This window comes from Antechinus flavipes, chromosome 3, assembly GCF_016432865.1.
Source record: "Antechinus flavipes isolate AdamAnt ecotype Samford, QLD, Australia chromosome 3, AdamAnt_v2, whole genome shotgun sequence".
Classification (NCBI taxonomy): Eukaryota; Metazoa; Chordata; class Mammalia; order Dasyuromorphia; family Dasyuridae; genus Antechinus; species Antechinus flavipes.
Genome location: NC_067400.1, coordinates 155663065 through 155679260, shown reverse-complemented (window position 1 = coordinate 155679260; position 16196 = coordinate 155663065). Strand labels below are relative to the sequence as shown.

General features: G+C 32.2%; 1 protein-coding gene and 1 non-coding gene across 2 annotated transcripts in view; both read right to left on the bottom strand.

Moving 5' to 3' along the window:
* ITGBL1 (integrin subunit beta like 1) overlaps window positions 1-16196 on the bottom strand; it is a 387932-nt gene that overhangs the window by 134994 nt on the left and 236742 nt on the right. The gene's annotated exons all lie outside the window — the stretch shown is intronic.
* On the bottom strand, window positions 7267-7369 carry LOC127558415 (U6 spliceosomal RNA). The gene has a single exon (XR_007952811.1). It is a non-coding gene; the product is annotated as a U6 spliceosomal RNA (small nuclear RNA).

Below are 16196 nucleotides of genomic sequence, written 5' to 3'. Positions count from 1 at the left end.
GAATTTTGTTTTGTCTAAGGTAATTTTAAATGTAATTTCTCTTTCTATTTCTTGCTTATGGGCTTTGTCAGTAATATATAGAAATAATAATGATTGTTTTATATCCTGCAACTTTGCTAAAGCTGTGAATTGCTTCCAGAAGGTTTTTGGATGATTTTCTAGGATTCTCTAAGTATATCATCATATCGTCTGCAAAGAGTGATAGTTTAATTTCCTCATTGACTAGTCTAATTCCTTTTTTTTTTTCTTTTCTTTTCTTACTGCTAAAGCCAATAGTTCTAGTAAAAGTTGAATAATAGTGGTGATAATAGACATCCTCATTTCATTCCTGATCTTATTGGGAATATATCCAGCTTCTTTCCATTAAAACTAATGTGTGCTATAGATTTTAGATAGATACAGCTTATTATTTTAAGTAAAGCTTCATTTTTCTCTATGCTTTCTGGTGTTTTTAATAGGAATTGGTGCTATATTTTGTCAAAAGCTTTTTCTGCATCTATTGAGATTATCATATGATTTCTGTTGGTTTTGTTATTGATAGGGTTGATTATGGTAATATTTTTCCTTATGTTGAACCAACCCTGCATTCCTGGTATAAATCCTACTTGGTCATAGTGTATTATTCATAGTGTATTATCCTGCTGAAAGGTGCTGTAATCTCTTTATTAATATGTTATTTAAAACTTTTGTATCAATATTCACTAGGGAGATTGAGTTGTAATTTTCTTTCTCTGTTTTGGCCCTTCCTGGTTTACATATCAGTGCCATATTTGTGTCATAGAAGGAATTTGGCAGTATTCCTTCTTTATCTATTTTTTCAAATAGTTTATATAGTATTAGAATTAATTGTTTTTTATTTTTTAATGTTTGGTAGAATTCACTTGTGAATCCATTTGGGTCTTGGAGATTTTTTCTTAGGGAGTTAATTAATGGCGTGTTCAATTTCTTTTTTAAAAATGGAATTATTTAAGAAATAGCCAAAATAGCTCCTAATTATTGCTTTAATTTCTTTGTCATTGGTGCTAAGTTCACCCTTTTAATTTTCAATGCTGGTGATTTGTTTTTTTTCTTTCCTTTTTCTAATCAAATTAACCAAAAATTTATCTGTTTGTTTGTTTTTTCATAAAAAACAACTTTTAATTTTATTTATTAGTTCAGTGGTTTTCTTAGTTTCAATTTCATGAATCTCTTCTTTGGTATGTTGTTTCATTATTGAAATTCTCTTGGATGAAATTATATATTGTTTCCGTGATTTGTTTTTTGACTCACTCATTTTGTAGAATTAGATTAATTTCCAATTATTTTTTAGTCTATCTTTCCCTGTTCCTTTAATGAATATAATTTTTATTGCCTTGTGGTCTGAAGAGGAAGTATTTACTATTTCTGCCTTTGTGTATTTGTGCGGTTTTTATGCTCTAATGCATAGTCAGTTTTTGTGTAGATGTCATGTACTGCTGAGAAAAATTCTGTCTTATTCAATTATCTCCAGAGGTCTATCATATCTAGGATTCTATTAACCTCCCTAGTTTCTTGTTTATTTAGTGATTAGATTCATCTGATTTTGAAAGGGGAAGGTTTAGATCACCCACTAGTATAGTTTTTCTGTCTATATCTTCCTATAATTAGCTTAAACTCTTCTCTAAAAATTTGGCTGCTCTACCACTTGGTGCCTACACATTTAGTATTGTTACTACTTCATTGTTTATGGTACACTTAATCAAGATATAATTTCCTTCCTTATCTCTTTTTAATAAGATCCATTTTTACTTTTGCTTTATCTGAGATCAGAATTGCTGCCCCTGCCTTTTCTTTTTTTTTTTTTTACTTCAGCTAAAGCATAATAAATTCTGTTTTAGCCTTTTACCATTACTCTGTATATGTCTCTCCGTGTCAGATGTGTTTCTTGTAAATAACACATTATAGGATACTATTTTTTAATCCACTCTGCTATTTGTTTCTATTTTATGGGAGAGTTTCATCCAATTCACATTCATAGTTATGATTACCAGCTCTGTATTTCCCTCCCTCTTATTTTTTCCCTGTATATACTTTTGTTCTTTCTTTCCATCCTATCCTTAGTTGTACTTTTTTTTAACCTACTACCTTATCTTTTATCACACTTCCCCCTTTCTCTTAGTAGTTTTTTTTAACCTATTATCTTACCTTCTACAATTCTTTCTCTTACCTTTCCCCCTAGTGTTTCTGTCTTTGCTTCTATCCTGATCCTCTCTTTTCTTTCCTCTTTCTCTTCTTACTTCTTTATAGGGTTATATAAATTTCTATGTCCAATTGAATGATTAAGTTATTCCCACTTAGAGACAAAGCTGATGTGATCAAACTTCAGGCAATGCTCATCTCTGTTGCTTCTTTCCCTCCATTGTAATAGGTCTCTTACACATCTTTATATGATCTAATTGCCCCATTTATATCTCCCCTTTCCTTTTTCTAGTACAGACCTTTCTCCACCCCTTAATATTTTTTTTTCTTTGATGTCATCACATCAGAGTTTATTCACAACTACACTCTCACTCTATGTGATGTCCCCTTCTGTCTGCCCCAGTGACAGATATAGTTCTCAAGAATTATAGATTATCATTTTCCCATCTAGGGATGTGAACAATTTAACCTTTAAATAATATATATATATATATATATATATATATACACCTCTGTTTACCTTTCTATGCTTCTCTTGAGTCCTGTGTTTGTAGATTAAATTTTTTGTTTAGTTCTGGTTTTCCCAATAGAAATGATTTAAAATCTCTTACTTCATTGGATGTCCATCTTCTTCACTGAAAGGTGATGCTGAGTCTCCCTGAGTAGTTAATTCTTGGATGTAACCCCAGATCCTTTGCTTTCCAGAATATGGTATTCAAGGACCTCTGATCCTTTATTATAGAAATTGCCAGATCCTGAGTAATCCTGATTGTTTCTCCTTGATATTTGAATTCTTTTTGTCTAGGAGATTGCAATATTTTTTTTTTTTAGATTGTATTTTCAGACTTTCAATGTTCCTTGGGGTTTTCCTTGTGGGATTTCTTTCCAGAGGTGATCAATGGATTCTTTCAATGAGTATTTCCCTCTCTGTTTCTAGAATATTGGGATAGTTTTCCTTAATAGAAATGAATAGTTTTAAGGGATTAAAAAAAAACATTTTAGTAAATGATTTTATGTGCAAAAAAAGAATATTTTGGAATATTGCTCACTATCTGTTAGGAATCCTTTGAACTTTTGGACTTCAAAAGACATTCTCCATATTACTGGCCACTACTTCTGACAAGTATGTCATATGCATATTTTATGCATTATTTGATATCAAAAATCAAGTTATCATTAAGCAAACTAATTCTATGTTTCAATTTATCTAGAATTTTATATTATCTTTATATATGTATTAATATAATTAATATAAATAACTGTCTCTTCAAGATATGAGCAATTTACTAAAAGAAATAGATAAAAAAATTACTTTGTAAGTAGAAGATGAAGTAAATCAATTTAGGAAGAATGTAGATAATACCCTTTTCATAGGTCAATAATTTGATGGCTGAAAAGAAGAGTGAAGTTTTATTACTAAAATCCTAAAAATTGTTATTAAGAAATGCACTTTTCAGAGACATAGAATATTAATAATACCAGTGGGGCTGAGAAAGGGCGGAAGCTGAGGGAGATTATGGTCTCTCAACTCATTTGCATATAAGTGTTTTTAAGGATTAGGAGATTAAAAATCACAAAAATATAAATCACTTAACTGATTTGAAACTTTAGAAAGAGTAAATAAGGATGTTTGGTTTTGAACTAACAAAAAAGTTATTAAATGTGTGTATGTGTGTGGTATTTTTATCCTCATAAAACAAATTATTGAGTACCCAGGCCTTATTTGTCAAGAACAAATAGAAGAGTAGAATTTAGAAAACGAAAATTCAAAATAAGCAGGTAAAAAAGCCAGTTGTGATAGTGGTGTGTAGAAATAACTGAAAAAAATGGCAGCATGAGAGAAACTTGACAAGTTTAAATACCAACTCCTTATTGTCTGGGTAGACATCTGAATGGCCTTTTGATGCAATTCAAAGTGTGAGAGAGGTAAAGACTCTTGAAAGTACTTTTAATTCTCTTCACCCTTCTCTGGTTTGAGAAGGAAAAGCAGCAAGTGAAAAGCCCGGTTTTGGTTATCTGATTTGTTACTGAGATGACAGTTGATGGGAAGAGGTAGAATTCTTGTGAGTGAAGAGCTGGCCTAGTTTGTCTGCCTTATCCCAAACCAGTACCTGCTTAATGAACTTTCTAGATCTTCACTTAAAGAGAATTAATTATCCTTTCCACATTGTGTTTTTTCCTATTGTAAATTCAATATATTGGAGGTCAGCAGAAGATATTAAATGCAAATTCTAGGGGAGTTTTGCAGAAGCCGCAGATATCAGAGAGCCTATGACCAAATATTTAACCCAAAACTTGCAATAAGGTATTATAAGAAACTCATAAAAGAAAAAAGAAAAAAAATCAGGCTTCTACCATGAAAGAGGATCAAAAAGTTTTATATAGATTTCCCTGATCACAGGGGCGCCACTCCCCTAATGTTGCAATGTGGAAGAAATAATTGTACTAATTAAATCAATAGTTTAACATTTTCTCAATGCTCTATTAAAGGTGATGGTGATTAAAAGAATCTGGTTATGCTTCCTAAGTTTATGAGGATAAGAGAAGAGAATTTGTCCAGGAGGAGAACTATATGGATTAAATACAGACCATTTAGCAAAAAGATATTTTTGTGCAGTCCTGATAATATTAAGTTGACCACTGACATCAAAGTCTGCAATCTAGAGTAACTCCAAACACATAGTTTTCCCTCACCTGTGCATCTCCATGCCAAAATTCTATAAATGTGTACCTACTTTTTCTCACAGATACTGGGAATAGTAATGGGACATTGGGACTTAGGTTTATATATAAAATGTGATATACTAATTAGCTTTCTAAATGTATTCATACTAAGTACTAATGACATTAATTATTCTTCCTCTTCTAATCCCTGGTATCTTGGAAAAGGCTCTCCAGTAAAATGGTATAGAACTCTGCACTGGGTACTATAGTGTTCAGCATTTTTGAAAGATGTAGATTGTCAAAATCTGTTTACCTAACATACTGTTAGGTAAGTGTTTATATTTATCATCTAATGATGTAATTATTTTGAGTGACTGCAGTGGGAGTGAATTGTCAGGAACTCAAGAACTACATTGGTGAATTCAAATAGTATATTGCTCAGAGCCAGTCCAAAACTAATGAATGAACTTTTCAGTTCCCTGGCTTAATAAAAGGAACTACTAATATTAGCTAATGATAGTATAAAATTCTTGTTTCTCCCTCTCAACATAGTTCTCCACACAGCATATTTCTTCATATGAGAGAATTCTGAAAGAATTCCAACATAATATAATGGTAGTGATCCCTCTCTGAGAACTCTGGCCTAACAGTATGAAGATAAGTGAGCCAGGCAGTGAGTAGAAAGCCCATGGCCCAGGCAGGGAATTACATTAGGGAAGGAATACCAGGCATACCACACATAAATTGTACATGCATGGAAGAACACTTCTTGGTGCCTTAAAGGCAATATTTTATTCAAAGAATCAGCAAATAATAAACACAATGAGATTCCCAATAATTTAAATACCATTGTATACTCCCCTTATCTTATTCTCTCACCCTTATTTCTTTATAAATTTAAAAGACTTTTATATCCTTCTAGACACACACACACACACACACACACACACACAGATTTCCTCTTTTATTCATTCTCAATAAGAGTAAGGTTCCAGAACTACCATCAGCTCTTCTTCCCATCTAATTTCTCTGTCGGTTCTTCTTGCATCTCATTTTTATAAAATAATTACTCTTTTTACTTTTCCTATGTGATTTTGCTTTTTAGATCAAATCATACTCAGCTTTATCCCAATTCTTCTTTTTTAACTACTTAACTACTAATGAATAGCAATCTTAGACATACAATTTATATTTTCATATATAAAAAGTATGCAGCTTTTTTGTACTGAGTTCCTTGTGATTAGTTCTTAAAATTTACCTTATATTTCTCTTGGATTTTATAAATTAAATTTTCTCTTAAGTTTAGGTCTTTTTTCAAGATCTTTAAAGTCTGGAAATACATTGAATTTTTTTCTTTTTTTGCCATTCAGGATTATACTTAATTTTGCTGGGCATGATATTTTCAGCTGCATTTCCAATTCTTTTGCTTTTCTATGTTTCACCTTTCAAAGCCTGTGGTCTTTTAATGTAGTCACTGCTAGATCTTGTGTGATTCTAATTGTGGGTCTGCCATATTTGAATGTTTTTTTCCTTGTTTTTCATATTTTCTCTTTGACCTGGGACTTTTGGGATTTGGCTATGATATTTCTGTAAGTATTTCTCATAGAATCTCAGGTGTTGATCTGTGGGTATTTTTTAAATTTCTACTCCCCTGACCCCCAGTTGTAACACTATAGGATAATTTCATAAATTATTTCTTGTATTATTTTATAAAGATTCTTTTTTTTTATCATAGCTTTTAGATAGTCTGATCATTCTGATTTTTCCTCAATCTCTCTTATTTGATGTTTAAGTCTTTTAAAAAGTTTTTCTATGAATTCTTTTTGAGCAGGTGGTCATTTAACATTATTCTTTGGAGTAGGAGAGGTTTTTTTGCTTTTTTGCTTCAGCATCTTTCTCTGAAGACAAATTCTGAACTTTTCTATTCTTATAGTAACTTTCTATAGTTGGGTTCTTTCTGTTTTTCCTGTTCATTTTTTTTTTAATAAATGTTTATTTTAATTTTTTGCCATTTTCTCTACAAATGACTTGTGTGTTTTTACACTTAATAATATTTTTGCCAGTTACAAGTAAATGTAGTTTTCAATATTTACTTTTATAAAATTTTATTTCCATTTTTTTCTTCCTCCCTCTCTTTTCCCTTCCCCAAGACAATAAGCAATCTGATATAGACCATACATGTACACTCATATTAAACCTATTTCCATATTAGTTATTTTGTGAAAGAAGAATCAAAAGGGAAAAAAAAAAAACATGAGAGAAAAAACAAAACCAAACGAAAAACCCCATGAAAATGATATGCTTTGATCTGTGTTAGATCCATAGTTCTTTCTCTGGATATAGACTTCATTTTTCATCATGAGGCTTATGGAATTGTCTTAGAATATTACATTGCTGAGAAGAGCAAAGTCTTCCAAAGTTGATCGTCACACAATGTTGCTGTTAAAAAATATGGAACACTTCACAAATTTGCATATCATCCTTGTTCAGGGACCATGCTAATTTTCTCTGCATAGTTCCAATTTTAATATATGTGCTACCAAAGCAAGCATTCTTTTTTTTTTTTTTTTTCTTCTTTTAAATAGGAGCTTGTTATTGTAAATCACCTTTAGTCCTGGGGTGTGTGGAAAGACACCACTGCTCTTAGGTCCTCCTTCAGTTTTTCCTTCTGATCTGGGACCAAAACTAGAAACTCAGGCCTCCTATAAATGCCCACAGCCAGCAGCATCACTGCCCCACTGCTTCTGCACTCACTGAGCATGTGCTGGTTCTTGTCGGGGGTATGTCTTGGCAGTACAGCTGGGCCTAGTGTCCCTTATCAACAGAGGTTCCCTCAATCATCTCCAGGTCAGATATCCAATCTACCATCCTGTTAAGAGATAGTCTAGAGACTGTTCAGAGAAAATTCCTATGGCTAAGGCCAGGCTACCTCCCAGCTGAGCTAGCCCTGAGGCTGGTTGCTTGCTGGTTTAGGAGGAGCCAGCCTGGAGGAGTTTACATTTCACATAGGTCAAACCTCCATCCAGGGATTTTCTTTGGATCTTCTCTGATTGTCCCAGGAAGATTACTGGGTCCCAACTCTTATTTATTTTTACCACTCTAAGTTCTCCCTAAGGCACTATTTTGTCTTGCTTATGCGAGAAATTTGGAGAGCTTGGAATTTTCTGATTTACTCTACTTTCTTCCCATAATCCTCTCCACAATTCACTTTCTTGTAGTTTTTCCTGACTAATTTACATCTGGAAGTTCTGGGAGGTACTTTTCAGACGATTTAGTTCAACCTAATCATTTTTAAGAAAAGTAAACAAGGAGCAGCTAGGTGGTGCAGTGGATAGAGTACCAGTCCTCAAGTCAGGAGGACCTGAGTTCAAATCTGACCTCACACACTCAACCCTTACTAGCTGTGTGATCCTGGGCAAGTCACTTAACCTCAATTACCTCAGCAAAACAAACAAACAAAAAAAGCAAACATATATTTGATATCTTATCTTGATAACTTGAAAATATGTTTCCTTATCTTGAAAATATGTTTATTTAGATGATAGATACAATAGTCACACATTTCAGAGTCTACAGCTTTCATGGTAAGAGAAGCTTTCAATAAATGTATGTTGAATTCAATTCAATATGTCAGTTAAATTCTTAATTACAAAAGCAAATCTTATGTTTATGAAGGGACTTGAATACAATGAAAAAGTACAGAAGACTATGATTGAAATTGTGGACATAGTTGTTAGAAAATATTAAACAAAGAAGTGATTAGAGTAGTCATTAATCAAGAGATTCTTAGAGATGAACTTTGAGCCAAGTTAAAGATAACTTAGGCGCATAGAACAAGAAGAAATGATACATATTTTATAAAATGACATGTTCAGGGACACCTCGTAGGAAATAGAAGAAGAAAACTGTAAGAAGGAGATAATAAAAATATTAATTTGGTTGTAATAGACTAAAGAAATAAAAATAAATTAGGTTTGTGAGAGGTAGAAAACCACAAAACAGTCCTTTAGTTAAGAAACCTGAAAATATTAAGTTCTCTCCCCAAGTGTTCAGTTTACTATCTGGGAAAACTTGAAATATCAAGGAGTATCTAGCTTTAAAAAAAATTATCTCCGATCAGTCATGACATAGTGGCCCACCAAAGGATTGAAAGACATGTTGCATTTCTGGCTAAAGGTAATTTGTAGTTTATGCACAGCAAAACTACAGATGACAGTTGACTACCATATGAATTCAATGCCAAAAAGTTTTATAAGCACTAGGTGGCACAGTGAAGTCAGAAAGACTTATTTTCCTGAATTCAAATCTGACCTCAAGGACATAGTAGCTGCCGGACAAAGTTCCTTATTTATAAAATGAGGTGGAGAAGAAAATGGATAAACCTTGCAGTATCTTTGCAGTATCAGATACAACTGAAATGATGGAACAACAATTATTCCTTTCAGTTCTAAATGGATTTATAAGATGCATTCAATTCAAGATGCACTTATTGTGTGTTAGTGGTACAAATATTAAAACTGAAATAGTATCTCCCCTTAAAGAAATTATATTTAGGGAGCAACTATGTGGCACAATGGACAGAGCACCAGCCCTGAAGTCAGGAGGACCTGAGTTAAAATCTGGTCAGACACTTAACACTTTCTAGCTGTGTGACCCCAATTGCCTCAGCAGAAAGAAAGAAAGAAAGAAAGAAAGAAAGAAGAAAGAAAGAAGAAAGAAAGAAAGAAAGAAAGAAAGAAAGAAAGAAAGAAAGAAAGAAAGAAAGAAAGAAAGAAAAAAGAAAGAAAGGAAAGGAAAAGGAAAAGAAAGGAAAGGGAAGGGAAGGGGAAGGGGAAGGGGAAGGGAAAGGGAAAGGGAAGGGGAAGGGGAAGGGAAGGGAAGGGAAGGGAAGGGGAAGGGGAAGGGGAAGGGAAGGGAAGGGGAAGGAAAAGGAAAGGAAAGGAAAGGAAAGGAAAGGAAAGGAAAGGAAAGGAAAGGAAAAGGAAAGGAAAGGAAGGAAGAAAGAAAGGAAAGGAAGAAAGGAAGGAAGGAAGGAAAGAAGGAAGGAAGGAAGGAAGGAAGAAAGAAAAAAAAGAAAAGAGAAATTATATTTAAAAGAAAAGAAAAGAGAAATTATATTTAATTAGAGGCATGCAATTTGTAGAGAGCTATGTCAATTATTATTTTTTTAATTTTTAAAAAAGAAATACAAGGTAATTTCAGAAAGAGAAAAGCATCAAAAACTGGGGAAATATCCACTGAGAAACATTTTGTAGGAGACAGCATTTGAGCTGAAACTTGAATGGAATCAAGGATTCCAAGGGGCAATTATAAAGAAGGGAAGCATTCTAGGAATAGGTGAGACTGGTTATACAAAAACAAAAGGGTGGAAGATCAAATGTCACTTATGGGAGATAAGAAGTAAGTTAAATTGACTGGACATGAGTTCATAAGGTATAGCAATGTGAAATAGAGCTGGAATGAGGCTCGAATACAGAAAATCATCCTAGGGAAAATGGAGAGACACAGAAATTTCTTGACATGAAAAGTCAAATCTATGTCCCAGAGTTATAAATTTGGTAATTGGGTGAAGAACAAAGTGAGGAGAGGAGACACTGGAATAAAAGAGGAACTAGGAGCCTCAAACAGTAGTCCAAGTGAAAAGTGATAAAAGCCTGAACAAAGGTGGTATCTTTGAGAATAGAGAGAAGGTAATTCAAGTTAGGAGTCTTAATAATGACAGAGCTGACAACTGAAAATACAATTTTTATCAAAAACAATCTTTTAAAAAAATTTATCCAGTCAAGATCATCATTCATTTTGCCCAATGATTGATACATCTCAACCCATCCCTCCTCCCCACTGTTATATCTCTTTTTCTAGAGCCTAACCGTGCACTGCACAGAATCTCACATATCTGTGGTGCTTTGGGAGGATTTTACTGTCTTACCTGAGTTTTCAAGATAATCTCCCAGATTTTTAACTCCCCCACCACCACTAGGCTTCGCTTCAAAGCTTTAATTTTTCTGCCAACATTCCTTTTCCCCTTGACTAAGATAAAAGCCTACCATTCCTCAAAATGGCAAATCCTTCCTTCTTTTTTAATATCTTCCTATCAATGCATTAAGATTCTGAAATTCTTCTAATACATCTTATAAAGATACAGCCAAGAATAATTCCCAAAGTTATTGTAAAGACCCTAAATTATAGGAACACATCTAAATGAATATACAGATCTGATCTAGAGCTTATAATCAGACAAAGGGTGGATCAACTTTCTTATCCTTTTTTAAGTGAAAAAAAAAAAAAAAACAGGCAAGCTCTGTCTGTGGATTTTTACGAACACAAATCTGCCTTTTGAAGGGATAAGAAAGCACCAACAGGATTATATTGGGACAAGCACTATGAAGATTTGATGATCCTGAGTTTAAAATTTTCATCATAGAATTTCTTTACAAAATCAACAAGAAGATGGCCAGGTGATATTGAAGATTCTAGATAAGAAAATGTTTCCAAAAGTCTCTCTTAGAGTAAAGAATTATCACCAAAAAAATATACAATTTATTTTTTGTGGCAATGTCTTACTACTCAATGAATCTTCTATAAACCTCAAGAAGAAAAACACATATCTTTATATATGTGTATATACAATATGCATAATTATGTATATGTATATCTATGTATTCATATATACATACATATGTGCCTTATACATATATATGTATTTATATATAAGTGAATATGTAGAATTTATTTGCATATATGGTTATATATAAACATGTGACATTGTACTACCCAAACCACAATATCACTGAAGAATCAAAATGGTATTTGATAATATAAGGAGAATCAGTTACATTGAAGAACATAAAACAACTATCACAAAACAATAAAAATGAATGCAGCAAAATTATAGAGAATAAGCATAGCCTCAAAGATAAATATGAATAAAAATTTTCCTCTTATTGTTTTGCTAAAGTAGTAGGTTCACAGCTACGCCCAGCAAAAGAACTCTGGGAGATAACTAAGAATCATTACATAAAATTCCCAATTCCTCTATTTTTGTCTACCTGCATTTTTGATTTCCTTCACAGGCTAATTGTACACTATTTCAGAGTCTGATTCTTTTTGTACAGCAAAATAACTGTTTGGACATGTATACTTATTTTGTATTTAATTTATACTTTAACATATTTAACATGTATTGGTCAACCTGCCATCTGGAGGAGGGGGTGGGGAGAAGGAGGGGGAAAAACTGGAACAAAAGTTTTGGCAATTGTCAATGCTATAAAATTACCCATGCATATAACATCTAAATAAAAAGCTATAATAAAAAAATATAAAGTAGTAGGTTCAGAAATGTAATAGAGGGAACATATTTTCAGACTTTTTCCCCCAATCATATAGATTGGCTTTAATGACTTTCTCTTTCTTATTTTCTTTGAAATGGTTCTCATGGAAAAGGGAGTGAAAGGATAGAGAGATAAATTTGAGTAATGTAAAAACAAACGATGATAATAAAATTTATTTTAAAAGAACAAAATTACAGAAAATTTGTCAACTCAGTTATCCAGATATCCAAATTATGGATAGAAACAGAATCTGTTCTTTAGAGAGTATGTAGTTTCAGTTTGATTAAGATAACTTATGTATGCAGTTTCAGTTTGATTAAGATAACTTATTAAAAATTACTGGCAGTACTATTTATGTTATCTCACAACTGTTCTCCTTTGGGCAGAATCCTGCATGTGGTCTTCTCAATCTAAAACTAGACAATTTATTGGAGAGAGAATCTTGTTTTATTTTAGTTTAGACAGTAATTGCTATTGACATAGTTGTAACATAACACAGAAATTATAGAGATAAAAAACTACATTTTGCACAGATTTCAAGATTTAGAAAAATAACCCTGAACTCTGATTGGACTTTCTGAAAAGATTTTATAAAGAAAATTATACCAGAAAAACAGAGAAATAAATTCCTTTACATATACTGAAATCTTATATACGCTTTTAGGCTATAAAAGTTTTAAAAATGATATTCAAAATCTCATGCCCCATGTCAATATTGAACAAATTTAGTTAAACACAACTCTGAATGCTCCATTTCTTTGACTTCTGAAACTCCTTTCAAATGTTGAAAGCAGGAAAGATGATTTCCTCAAATTCCCTGCAAAACCTGGAAAGATAAGATATATGACACAAATAGCATGGTTCTTTATACTCTGCAGGAATACTGAAAAAAACAGACTGACATTTAATTCAATATCAAGTAATCTCATAGATTGATAGAGTAAATAAAATTGGAGTTTAAAAAATTTGCTTTATCCTTCTGATAGGAGATATTATAGGATGAGATTCTGCCATTTGTTACACAAGAACCCACATCTTTAGCAATCTAAAATGTTTTGTCCATTTTCTCCATCAAGTTCTTTCAGAGCACCTGAGAGTTATTTAATGTTCTTAATTATCAATTTTTTTTGTGTTACAATTTCTATACTGGATTATAAATTCCTTGATAGGAGAAACTATTACTGATTTAGCTAACTGTTGTCTCTATTGCCTAGCCAACTGCCATGCACATAATAAATAATTCATAAATGTTTATTGAGTTGAAATAAGCTGATGATTTAGAAATTGAGTCAATTGAGCTCAATAAATATTTTCAAAGTGAATTAATGAATAAAATATTTTGTTAAAATGATTATGAAAAAGACTTTGAGACAACCATGATCTTAAACTCATATACTCCATTAATTAATAAAAATGGGACTGCCTTATCACATCCTCTTAAAAGTTTTATCTTAACATTTTAATACTTTCCCCTCCTCAGGGGGGAAAAAAAATTGTAACACTGCTCACTTCTCAGAGAAAGCAGTAAGCTGCATCATTTTCCCTTTTCCTTATAAAAAAGTGAAAGAGAAGGCCTGCTTATACATTCAAGCTTTAGTTAATTTTTAAAAAATTCACACAATTATGAACCTACTTTTAATAGTTTGAGAAATTTACATTTTTGAAAAGAAAAGAAATATTAGTAAATTAGTTATAGCTTTACAGCTTAATGTTTAAATGTTGTATTTTTGCAACCATAAGAGAACTATGATTTTTTTTAATGTAAAAAGTGAACTATGCATGAAAATATACTTTTTTCATAGGGTTATTATGCCTTAGGATTATACTTTAAGAAGAATTTTTTTTGTCTAGGAGTACAGGGACATTATGTTTTATCACCTTATCTCATTTTGTTTTCACACTTTTTTTGAGACAAGATGCTTATCATTACTTTAGAATTTAATAGGTATGAATTCTAAACTGATAGCTAAAAATATCTGTTCTTAACATTTAAAAAATGTGTCAGCAATGGCTATAAAAAGTGTTTATTTGTGTAGTTTGTCCTGAGGCCTTTAGGGGAACAGGTTCTAGCTTGGTCCTAGAAGAAGAATTCAGACTCAGCCCATTGTAATGCGTGGGTCTTCTGAAGATGTTGTTTTGAAAAAAATAAAACTTGATTGAGGATGATCTTTATCATGAAATTCAAAATCAGTAGTTGGTATATAGGTGTGAAATAAATTCAAATAATTTTTTTCTCATACATTATTATTTCCAACAGAAAATAGCATCAAGCTAGTGAAATCTTGGTTCAAACTATTTTAGTAGATACTAAAATCACAAGCATGCTAAATTAATGTTTAATAAAAATTGCTGAATTCCTGCATTTACAGCTTCTGGGCCAAGCTTAGTCTTTAATTTTTGTGCCAGTCTGAAATATAGGTCCTATTTAGAAATCTGCCAACTTGCAGTTATATCAAGAAATTAATGAAAACTATCCATTAAAATTCAAAATATGGGAAAAAGAAAAGCCATATGGTAGACTGAGCACAGCAAAAAGCTGATTGAGTTTTAATCATTGGACCTAGATTTGCATCTTATTTTTGCTTGCAACTGATGAAGTGCCAGGTTTTGGGAGAGCAGTTCGAAATGTGAAAAACTCACAAAGACTTCTTTTAGTCAAAAGAAGTCTCTTTATTGTCATTAAAAAAAAAAAAACAACAACAACAAAACAGGCCAATCAAATTGATCTAGTAGAAGTCTGTGAGTAAAAGGACTTCATTTAAAAGTCAGATGCAAGAGGGAGAGGAGAAGTAAAGGTGGGGTGTAGGTAGGGGAGGTAGGGAGGATCTAAGCTGAGAACAAACAAGCATGAGCATTATGTCCAAATCAGCAATTATACAATAGATCTCAGAAAGGGGGATATGTTAACACAGGATCATGAGGTAGCTTTGATCACAAAGGTTATTTGTAGGGCAAATCTATTTGTAGTTGGTCTGCTCAGGGGAAGAAAAGGTCCCTTATCTGCAGGATCCTTTCTGATTTGGCAAGTAAAACAAGGTTTAGTCACATTGACAAAATAAAACAGTCATATCAGGAATTTGACCACGGTGTGTGTGTGTGTGTGTGTGTGTGTGTGTGTGTGTGTGTGTGTTTTAAGATTGTCAGTGGGAACAGGATAGATTTAGTTAGAGTTTACAACATTCTTAAGGGTTGTACCACACCACAACTACTGGTATAATTTTGATTAAGTCATTCAAGTTCTCTAGTAACTAAGGTTTCCTCATCTACAAAAATCAACATTTTAGACTAGGTTCCTAATCGAAATCCTTTGATCCTATGATGCATTGCAAACATTAACCTCATAATGTTAACATAACTCATGTGGCAGATGTCAACACCAGCTGGTTAAACATAGAACATCAAACTTGCCAAACACATATTGAGGTGTAGCCAAAGAATAGATTTATATGAACATTAACATGCTCATATCTAAGTTATAGAAGCATATAGGCATACAATACTCATTAAAAAATAACAAAAATACCCTGAAATTCTGAGTGGAAGCATTATTTGGAGCTGAAGAAACCTGCATTTAAAAACATGACAGCTGTGCATTATATCAATTAAGTACCAATATGCCTTTAAAATATATATATATATATATATATATATATATATATATATATATAGTGAGATGGGCCTCCTTGCAGCAGTTCAAACAGAAGCTCAATTAGCATACATAAATGAAATTCCCTTTGGTTCTTGTTCTTTAGGTATTTTTGGAATGCCTTATTGCACTCTTATGAGCTATCCAATGCTACAAGCATTTATGGATCAAAATAGCTTCCTCCAGAAGAAAGTGAGCCCTAAAACATTATTGGTGAAGAGCAACTCTCTTTTAACGGAAATAATTTAAATAGGAAAATAATTTTAAAGGAAATTTTAAATAATTTTAATAGAAATAATTAAATTTAAATAATTTAAAATTTTTCTCTTTTATATTATCCCATTAAATTTCTTATGCTTCAGAGAGTTCCAATAAGAACCATTAGTGAGTAAGCCCAA